The sequence below is a fragment of the Pleurodeles waltl genome, chromosome 4_1 (genome assembly GCF_031143425.1).
Source record: "Pleurodeles waltl isolate 20211129_DDA chromosome 4_1, aPleWal1.hap1.20221129, whole genome shotgun sequence".
Lineage (NCBI taxonomy): Eukaryota > Metazoa > Chordata > Amphibia > Caudata > Salamandridae > Pleurodeles > Pleurodeles waltl.
The window spans coordinates 665,924,315-665,936,408 of record NC_090442.1 but is presented as its reverse complement, the minus strand read 5'-3'; positions in this window follow the sequence as shown (position 1 = coordinate 665,936,408).

Sequence of the window (12,094 nt, the reverse complement as noted above, 5' to 3'; positions counted from 1 at the left end):
AAGGGTGGATGGGTGATTGAAAGGTTGGGTGGGTGGAACGATAGATATAAGGATGTATGAGTGACAGAATGTATTAATGACTGGAAGGGAGGCAGGACAGATGGATGGCTGGATGAAAGAGTGGACCGGTGGATGAGTGAAGGAGTGAAATAATTGATGGATGAGCAAGTGAAAATATGGGTGTAGGAGTGAAAGGGCAAATGGATTGATTGATGTGTGAGTGAAAAGTTGAATGGACATATGCATGGATAAATGAGTGAAAAGATGGATGCAAGGATGGATAAGTGAAAAGAAGGAAAGATGAATTGATGGATGGATTAGTGAAAGGAAAGATGGATGAGTGAAAGGGGTGGTAGATGGATGGCTGGATGAAAGGGTGGGCAGATGGATGAGTTAATGGGTGAACGGATGGACAGATGAGTGAAAGGGTGGATGGATGAGTGAGTTAAAGGATGAATGGCTGGATGGATGAGTGAAAGGGTAAATGAATGGATGAGTAAAAGGGTGGATTGATGAGTGAAAGGATGGATGGCTAAATGAAAGGGTGAATGGATGGAAGAGTGAAAGGTAAGATGGATGTATGGAATGAAAGGATGGATGGATTAGTGAAATGATGGATGGATGGATGGATAGATGGATCGGGGATGATTAAGTGAAAAGATGGATGACTGAGTGAAAGGATGGATCTGTTTGATGAATCTGTTTGGGTATTAGATGGGTGGATGGATAGAAGGAAGGGTGACAAGCTGAATGTTGAATGAAAGACAAAAAGGATGACATAATTTAAAGGTGAAATGGTGGATATCAGCAGTTGGATGGAAGGATGAATGGATTGATGTTTGGATGGAAGAGACAAGCAAGTTCTTCTGAGAAGGGTCGCGTTGACTTGCTCTGCTTGCTTGGTGCCATAAGAGCTTTGGTTCCAACTGAGAGGTATTTTAGTTTTCTGGCTGTTCCGTTGGCTTTAAGCATGCTTGCACTGCTTTTCTGCACCATTTTCCTGACTGCATTAATGTGGTGTTGCTGTTGTGTGGCCATTCGTAGATATCAATGTCTCCATGGCTAGTATCTCACTTTATGTCACTCCTGACCTTTCAACAGATATCATATTATAGTCTGTGACTTGAAATGTTAACTTTGAAACAATGTGCTCAACCCCCAGCAGAAAACTGCAATTTGATAAAAAGCAATGATTAGCTGAAGGTATCACACATAAGAATGGGATACCTTGCAGCTATACATTTTGTTGGCATGTGCAAAGGCTTCCATCATGTTTTCACCACTCTCCCATGTGCACGATGACAGCACTCTTTTCACAGGTACAATTCACTACACCCTGCACTGAGTGCTAAAAATCTGGGATGTTTGGCAGTTGAGCTGCTATCAATTCTGATTTCTTAGAAAAGCTAGGTGATATATGAAAGGGCTTTACCAATTCTGTGCCTGAGGGTAACTGCAATAGGCTAAACAAAGGGGGGAGAAGGAGGGTTAAAGGGGAGGGTCTATCCTCCTTGAAGCTTCAGTAAACGTATTTAGAGACGTTTACGTTAACTGCAATAGTAAATATTGACCAATGTCTTATGAGCAAGCCATTATGCTAACCACTGAAATAATTAAATACTGCCAAATTATCAAACATGATTTTAATATTTCCAGACCCTCTATAGTGTATAAAATAATGAGATCAGACCTAAAATATGCTTGTAAACCCTGCATCTTTAATTCAAACACACACAACTGGAGGAAATCAAAGGAAGGAGAAAGAATATTTGTGTGACATTCCAAAACAACAAAACTCAAACAGAATAATCTTAGACCAGTCAGTCTTCTTGCTGTCTTGTATAGCAAAGGTACAGTATGTTGGCCCGTTCAATAAGAAATAAAAAATGGCACATCCATTCTCATTTCCCTTTCTTTGAATGTCATTTTTGTTTGTGATTGTGCAGGTGTTTATCAGTACTCGTTATTTACACTGATGAGGGCTGTTTCGCTTTTGGTGTTCTTTTGTCAGTTATTATAGGTTTATATCTAAAACATGATAGCCTAACCATAAATGATTTTTGCAAGACAACAGTGACAACAGCTCTAATATTAGCTGTCACTGTTTGACAAGGTGCGAGGGGCACTGTTCTGAATTTGTTTTGTGTTAAACAATTAACACGTTTTCTCTTTGCCTTTTTCTTTTTCAACTTCAGATTGATGGCTAAAGAGGTGGAGGTAGGACTTTACCACCTCAGTGCTCCTCTTTAATTTCTACATTCACTCTTTGCATACACAGTCAAATGTATTGCTCATGCTGCTGTCACTGAAACCCCTTATCTTGAAAGTGTTTGTCTTCTGCTGCCATCTTTTCTATTCATCGTATAATCTACGTGTGGCCTTTAGGCCATTTAAAGCTGAATCTCGGTCAGTCTGTGACTCTGCTTACTAACACAGATTTGCACCATTTGGACCATATACTGCTGTCCTCAACTATGAACTATATACAAAACAAGAGGGAGGCCAAGGTTAACATCAGAACAAGAAGAATCTCAAGAGATATAATTCTGTTACACTATGATTTTTTTTCTTGTCTCAGTAATTAATTTCAGACTGGATCTAAGAATTTGTATAGCTTTATTCCACCTTCACTCTAAAACACTTCACTTCAAATTATTTTGCAGCTGTATGTAAGCACATTAATATTTTACATTAAATTTCGTGATTAAGACCAAATTGAATATCACACACCACATTTCATTATTTTCCCTAATGATACTTAAATGCTGTTGCTTAGTGATGGAACATTTCAAACTCTGAGAGATTGTATACTCCAAATGTATTTTTTTCACCTCAGTATTGTATGTACTGTGTACTTTCTGCATCTTCCTATCCAGGGATACAACAAAACCTTTACAGTGTATGAAATTCACAGTATTCTATTGTAACCTGTATCCTGAGATTCAGGAATGGATCAGATGTTATTTCCCTTGTCCATCTTTATCAATGTTTTGCCAATTTTAATCTCCTTATTTATCTGTGACATTCTTATGTTTAAGTTTGTCCCGTGGAGTTTGTTTTCTGGTTCATTGGTCTTGTACATCTTGACACGTTAAACACAGGGACTGGTCACAAAATAACATGCTGGATGGTTTATTATCACCCTGCTATAGATATCACGTCTGCTGCGTTAGTTTAAGACTTTTGTGTGTTTGCTGATGAAACAGGAAGAGTGCAGTGCACAAGACAGAACTAAAAAGGTGCCCAGGAGTTGCTCACTGAGATATATATGCAAGGACTCATGATGAGGAGATAATCTAACCCTGAGCTTTTGTACTCATGTATCTTTTGTGTGGTGTGCAGGTATAATCATTGATCTCTTCTAATCATTGTCCATTCCTTCACTGAACATCAATCTCCAGGACTTTCAGCCCCTTTCTTCCTTAACCTGGTCCAAAACTGGAGTGTGTAAGTAAGCCACCCCGGCCAATGGTAAGAGCCCGCTCTCTATTTGTTAAAGAGTGACATTTTTGCTGTTGTACAGCTGACAACATGTAGAATTATAGATGGGTGACAGTGAATTATTGGGATTTCTTCACAAGGAGAACAGCAGGCCGCCCCGTAATTCACTTTTTTACCCATCTATATTTTTTATTGTTTATGGTCCCCAAAATCATCTGCCTCTGCTTTCAACTGATACTCACAGGGTCAGAGGAGTAACGGAGGTGCAATGTATAACATGGCCTCTCCTCCCTGGTGCGAAAATGGAAAAAAAATGCCTCCCATCCTTAACCAGCTCCCACCACCTGCCTTGCTTTCCTTCCCCACCAGCAGCTGTGATTTGTGCTTTCAGGCAAAGCAGCCACGCGCTGATAGGCTCTCAGGGAGGCCTGTCAAACCGGCTTGGAAGAGGCCTGTCAGTCCGGCCTGGAAGTCCTTTATGACAGAATAACAGTGGGTAAAGAGTTTGGTTAACAACTGTCGCTTTGTCACAGCAGTGAGTTACCAGATTTAGAATTTGCTGTAAAGAATAGAGGATTTCTATGGAAGTCACGCATAACAAAGAGGTAACTCTCATCTCATTGTGTCTATGACAGAGGATGTATCTCTCTGCTGTTTCTCTCCTTGGCCTTGGGTGCTTAAGGAGGGCCCTGCACTCTTGGAGACAAAACATGTGGGCTAATTTAAAGGACGAGTCATTTTTTTCTAGTGAATAAAATACAACCACATAGCTAATTTGCAGTTACGTTTTCAAATTAGGTGTTATGTCTCACAACAAGTTCTCAGCTCTGTGCTGTCACAGTTTGTGGCTTTTCAAACTGGAGATCCCTACTCATGTATTTTATTTATATGTCTGTTCAATTTTTAATGTGCTTTGTTTCTCGGCACCCCATTTCTCTCCTTTTTATCTGGTAAAATTGTTGCAGTGGTTTCAAATTAAATCATTCACCAGTTGTTATTAAAAATGTCTCCAAAGATGTTTTCCTTCTTTTCAAGCCTCTGCCTACAAGACATTACATAAATATTTCCATTGCAAAAGAATGCATTTTTATACTCTTCTCTTGGTTGGTTAATCTTTTTCCGTGTCTATTCTCAATTTAACATCAGCATCAGATAACACGCTTAAAAGATGATACAATGGTGGTCAAACAAGAAAAAGGTTATGGTATGTGTTACATTTTAAGGATATAATTATTTAGCTTACATATGAGTAGCCAAATCTGTTAAGCAAGCCTTTGTTAAATTATTACCTCATTAAAAGCTATACCCATCTTCTTTTAATCATTAGCACCCATTAGACTTGTTGAAAATACAGATTAATTTAATATCTAAGTTCTTCTCATGTTTGAGATGTCTGTAATATTCTATCCCACTATTCAGATCACAAAGTTTGTTTCAGGTGATAAATACCTGTTTGTTGAGCCTCATGTTGAATCCTCCTGAATCCTACATCCTCCTGATCCAGTCACTGCCCTCTGGATCTCTGCCAGGTTGAGATGATGTAGTGATGAGAGTGCTAAGTAAAATAGTACTGTTCCACAAGCCAAATCTACACCTTCGGTTTGGCCAGTCAAATGTAGCATTTTGGACAGGATGCTTATATATTAGATGTTTTTAATGAAAGTTCATAGGATCCAGTTGTCTCTCAGGTGAACTGAAAGGCCAAGTTGAATGTTTTCATATGCCACGTATTCACACATTCCTGCCAAGTACCACCTGGCAATGGCCATTTTAGGGACTCTCTTAATTGCAAAGACTGAAAGTGTCAAGGTTCGGTTATTTGCTCTTTAACAGGCTGTTCCTTATGTGGTATCATAATGGACTTTTTTGACAAAAGTTAAATTGTCTTTTGGTTTCGTTCTTCTGGGTATTCTCTCTTTTGTAATTCCTTTCATAGAGACAATGATTGTTTATCATCATCACTGCATTTTAACAATCTTTTTGGGTCTTAAGAATTACCCATTTGGGAGAGTTTCTGTCCGAGGTTTGGGATGATAGCTGTAAAAGTGAGTGTTTCTATCTGTTGGCTTTATAACTACAAAAAGAGCTAACATTGTGGTCTGGATACAGCTGGGGCAATGTTTTTTTCCACATCTCACTGAATCCACTGCCAACAATACACAGAATAGTATGTTGATTAGCAGTAGGCCTGGGTGAAGAGACACTGGGCTCGGACTTTACATTCATCTGGCCACTGCATTCAACTGGAGGATCATTGATACCCCCAGCTAAAAATAGGCCTTTTGTATCTTATCAATCTTCCGACAGCATCTACTGCCTGATATTGCACAAGATTTACTTCCAGAACATCTCTGCACTTCCAACTCTCTAAAGCTCGAGGAAATTCCAAGTCTTCATAGAGCTGAAACACAGTTATTATGTCTGATATAAATGATTAAGATATTCTGAGCTACTGTGCTTTCGTCACTGCAGACAACGATCTTCTGTGTAGTAAGAGCACACTCTGTGGTTCGAATTCGTTTCAAAGTGAGATATTCATAAACTGCAATGTGATAAACACACATTACGATTATAAAGTTCGCCTGATAAGCAATTATTTCCCCATTCTAAATCAATAATTCATATAATACATATGTTTTAATGACATACTACCAAACTCAATGAAGAAATGGGAATCCTTTCCGTACCTCATGTTGAAAAGAACAAGGTGTGCAAACATAATAGGTGAAAATCTTTAAATTATTGCTCCTGAAACAGTACGTGCACTCTCAATCCTTGAAAACGAGTGATGTCCTAGAATACTTCTCTATATCTAGTTATTTGCCAAGTCCAGAATAAATTGCATACCGTCTTCGGTGCTTCTTGGTAACATATTCCAGCTGCAGCACCTGTATATCGCTCAGTTAGCGTGGGCGCTCTGGACTACAATAAACTTATACTCTATGACTACAAAATGGCCACCACTTCTTACTATCCTGGTTGCTATAAGCTTCACGGAACATGTAGTTTCCATTACTGAATTCGGATGTCTTGCATAGTGCATCCAATGAACATGTAAAAGCATTTCTCTAAGCTGCGCTAACACTGCACACTTTCACCCTTTCCTGTTCCTGAATGTGTGCCTCATTGGGTAGTTCAGGGTACCAGGCTTTTGTGCTAGTCCAGTGTGTAGGCGGTGTGTGGCCTACAGATAAGGACCATACCCCGGTCTCTATTCCATTGTTTTTGGTGAAGTAATTTTGCTTTTGTTCCAACTCATCATAAATCAAATGTGTGGATTCATAGTACGTAACCAGGAGTGGACCTTCTTAATTTATTCTGTTCTTTACAGTATCATAAAAATGTCATAACCCTCCATGTTTTTATCAGTTCTGCATACAGATTGACAGGCCTACATATATGCTTTCGTCTAAGCTTGTAGACATACCAGTTTGGAAGACTGAAGGCACATTTGGTTGCCATAGAAGTGCCATATATTCCATAGTCATATTTCCATTAGAAGTAATGCTGAAATGAAAAGTAGCTCTTTTTCAGAGCTCCACCAGTGCACTGTGTCATTAAACTGGTACTTATCTTGTGACTGGAGTGAAAGTTCGTGAGTGCTTGTTCGGCACATTCCATGTAACTCCCTAATGTATGCTCATATGACATGACTCTGTGTTGTAGGAAATGTAAAATATGGTTATCTATCTGTTCCTTCAGGAAGTTGAACAAAATGGAAGATATTTTGGATAGAGGATTTCAGCAGTAAAACAATTTCACTCAGAAATAAATCCACAGTTCTGAGTGAAGGTTAGATACCAGCACATATCTGTCTCAGTCGCCCTTCGGTGTTATCTCCAGAAATTCTAACATAAAACTATACTCTATTTTCCTGTAATTTGAAGTATCACTTGAAAGCATGAAGACTTCTCTTCTAAACATCTCCTCATTGTACGGCACATTACGTAGAGGCCCTTAGAGAGGTTTGCAAACACTTTCTATCACAAGCCTCCAAGTTTGTTAAAGTATGCATTGCTAACAAGTGGTGAATCCTGAGATGGATGCAGCAGTTCTGTTTGTCCAGAATCTTGGGCGACTGTTAGCAAGCAACTCTGCATCATTGATGAGGAAGTTACTTTGCACTCAGCACTACCAGCTCCGTGGTAGAAAAGCTACTTAGATTGACTCAACAGTCTGACCTGCTGGCCACAATCTCAGTTACAAAATCTGAGGCATTGCCAAGTGAGACTTTGCTGTACAAAGCCTCGAGCCAGCAGTTAACTGAGATCTAAACGTCTCATACCGTGTAATGTGGTCAAAGTAGGAGAGCCCACACAGGAGATGACATGCTTTGCTCAGCTCGAATGAACAATAGTGAAGCAGGCCTGAGAAAATGTCCCGTATGATGGCGGCCAAGAGACCAATGAGTTGACATGCCATGGGGAGAAAGTAAGAAAGAAGAGCAGTATTCAGCTTCCCCATTATCGAGAGTTTGTAGTGAGAAAACTAGAGGGTGCATGTGGGTATGTCTAGTGTGAAACTAAAAAACTTTGTGATACGAGCGAGAGGATTTCTAGAAAATGATGATAAAACCAAGGTTGTGCCTCAAGACGATAGTTCGATTGAGGTGATCAGCTAAAATGATGAGTCAATAGGATGTAATCCAAATAAAATGACAAAGCACATGCCCCAGGTGTTTACAGGAGAGCTACTGTCATTGAAAGAACCTTGGTGACGGCACCAAGTGGCAATGACAGGCCTATGAGAAGGCAGTGAAATTGCCACATTTGCGATTGCTAATGGAATTTCAGAAAAAGGCAATGGTCATTGTAAAATAGATGTCCTTCAGGTGTAACATGGTCATCCAGCTGCTAGGAATTATTATATCATTCAGCAGTTGGAGGTCCTCTAACTAGCAGTGTTGACAGCATGAAACTTTATGATGTACCTGAAACCTTATTCCTTTTCTGCCAAAAATTAACCTTAACCACCCCCGAAATGGTATAATTTAATGTATAATGTATTGTAATGTAAAATATACATATTAGTTTATATGTCTATGTATGTATATATATATATATATACATATATATATATATATGTATATATATATATACATATATATATATATGTATATATATATGTACACATATATTTACATATATATATGTGTATATATATATATATATATATATATATATATATATATATATACAGACAGATATATATCTTCAATGAAAAAAACAAAGGTTACAAGGACATTATAGTTAGGTTCCGCATTTACTCGTACAAAACCACAGAAATTCAGCAGTTATAGTTAGAGTTATTTCAAGTAACTATGGGCCAGATGTATCAAAAGATTTTGCATTCGCAAAAGGTGCGAATCAGTAAGTTCCATTGGTTGCGAATGCAACATCGCCTTTCACGATGTATGAAAGGCATTTGCAGTGCAATTTTAAGGAATCGCTAAACTAGTGATTCCTTGCAACTGCGACGAGATAATGCGCATTGCATACTGTGATTCGAAAATTCCGTATCACAATGCAATGCATCAACAAATCATAAATTGCGAATATTTACAGAATGGCTTTTTGCACGTGCAGTTTACCACAAATTGAAATCAGGTGGTAAACAGGTGCAACCTATATAAAGAGGCCCAGAATGACTCAGCCTCTTTTCCACAATGGCTGCACTCTACGTCATGGCGAGGAGGATGAGGATCCTGGCAGGTTTGAGGAGAGGGAGGAGTAGACAGGAGCGCATTTACAGAGTGCGCATTACCCTTTTTGACCAGACAAAGGAGGAGATATATGATAAGTACAGGTTAAACTCAGCAATGATACTTGACCTGATAGCTGATCTACAACCCCTACTACAGTGAAACACACACAGGACCAATAGCATACCCACCCATGTGCAGGTATTATGCTCCCTACACCTCTTAGCCTCACGGAGCTATGAAGGGGTCATATCAGCAGCTGGAGGTGTCTCACAGAGTGCGCTTTCACGCTTCTTCAATGTATTCCTCAATGCCATGCTTAGCAAAATCCATCAGCACATAAGATTCCCCAACACCCCACATGAATTGATACAAACCAAATACAATTTCTACCAGGTTGCCCAGTTCCCACATGTCATTGGCTGTCTCGATGGGACACATGTAGCTATCTGTCCACCATCAGCACATAAGATTCCCCAACACCCCACAGGAATTGCTACAAACCAAATACAATTTCTACCAGATTGCCCAGTTCCCACATGTCATTGGCTGTCTCGATGGGACACATGTAGCTATCTGTCCACCATCCGCCACAGACTATGTTTATCGGAACAGAAAGAGTACACATTCCATGAACATACAAGTCATAAGCAATGCCTCCAATGTTATAACAGATCTTGTGGCCAAATATCCAGATAGCACACATGACTCCTACATCTTCAGGCACAGTGGAATACACACAAGACTACTTGCTGGGGAGTTTGGAGAAGGATACCTACTTGGTAATGTAATAGTTGACAATGTCGCCTTGATGTATATGTGATGTCACGGATAACAAATGCTCATTTTACTCTCTTGTCATTCTAGGAGACAGTGCCTATGCAGTGTGCTCCTTCATACTTACACACTATCTGAATCCTGCCACGCCAGTCGAAAGGAGGTACAATGCAGCACACAGCACGACACACAGCGTTGTAGAGAGGACATTTGGTCTGCTGAAGAGCCGTTTCAGATGCCTGCACATGAGTGGTGGTGCACTGCAATACAGCCCCGAAAACACCTGCAAAATCGTGGCTACATATGCTATGTTGTACAACACCGCAACAATGAGGGGCATACCAGTGGAACCCACAGATCCTGACTCCAATGAGGATGACGATCCCTTGCCACCTCTTCAGCCAGCAGACAGAAGCAGTGCAGCAGAGGGCAGACAAAGACGTGCTGAGATCACGCGCAACTATTTTTGATGTAAGTAATGACAACACCACGTCAACATTTTTGTATTGCTGTAGGTAGCATCTTTATTGCCTTGACTTCAGGTAATATATGTGTGATTAGGACATAGGTAAGCACTATACACAAACAGGTGCTAGTTACAGCGTCCATGCACTCCACTTGAGTGCTCAGTGGTCTCTGTGGCACCTCTTGTTGCGGGTTCCAAGACAGTTCTGTGTCTGGTACTGCGATGCCTAGGATCCATCACAGGGGCTGTGAGACTGTTGAGGCTAAAAAGATCCTCACTATCCCCACCACCCAGCTCGCTATTTGTAGCACTCCGTGCTGTCTGCATTGTCTCCAAAACAGTGGTAATTTGCACCAATCCTTGTGCAACGTCCCGACTGCAATGTGCCATCTCCACTTGCATGCCCACAGCACATCGTGATACCAAAGCAGTTATGGTAGTGAGCCGATTGACAGATCTGCAGAACCCATCCAACCTGCCCATCAATTGGTGATGGCGCCTACGGTGGCTGACATGCTCCTGCTGCATCACAGTGCAGAGTTCCATAATGGCATTTGTCATCTACTTTGTGTGTTCTGCTGCTGTTTGCTTTCACTCATGCAGCTTGCACATGTTTTCATTGAGAGACTCCAACTGCTTGTGCATTGATCCCGTGTTTTCATGGAGTGCCTCCAACTGCTTGTGCATTGATCCCATGTTGTCATTGTGAGACTCAAACTGCCTGTGCATTGCTCCCATGTTATGATCGATTGACACCAACTGCCTGTGCATTGACCTCATGTGTTTAAATTGCAGGTGCTGCCCTTTCAGCATGGAAGCCTCAAGGCCATCAAACAGTGATGGGCCCTCACCTCCCTCTGTGCACTGTCTGCCTTCTTTGCAACGCCTCCTGAGGGGAGTGGACTGCCGCTGGTGCCGGGACTGCTGTCTGTCGATGTATCTACCCTCTGGAGGTGATATGGGTACTTCATCCGGCATTTCATCAGAATCCAGGTTATAGTAAGGGCGGGGTAGCACTCTTGCCCTGCAACTAGTTGGTGCTCGTGTGAAGAAATCACTGGTGTTTGAGTCGGACTGTGGCTGACTTTCGCTATTCCCCACATTTCCACCTTCTGCTGCATCAGGGCACGGAACATCTGCAACAACAATGTGCAGCATGTCATTCTTGGATATGTACTCACACAGTTGCGTAATACGATTACATTTACCCTGGCGTAGTATCTCTGAGAGTCTTTTGTGTTGTGTATCTGTTTGGTCCTCCACTATCTCGCTATTTATGTGGCAGTGGCACTTTAGGGGTGTGGACTACCACTCCCATAATGCATTGTTGTGTTGTATGTAAGATGTGACATGGACTACTTATCACACTGCATAGTGCCATGGCTATTTTCTAAGGGCCATTTGTACATGCACATATGGGGAAACACATCATTACTGCCCTTACCTTTGCTGGTGCTGGGTGTGCCTGAGGTGTCAATGTCAGTGACACCACTGACAGCTTCAGGAAGCAGTGTGGACTCCACTGTGTCTTCCATTGGTGTAGACGTTGTCTGGGTGGGTGGTCCTCCTCCGGTGCTCCTTGCCTCCTTCAGCCTGCTTGCTACCCTCTCTTTGGCACGTGAACGCAAGTCGTACCAAAGCTTGCGTATCTCCTCGACGGAGAGCTGCACAACACCCACTGCACATATTATGTCTGACCACAGTTTTCT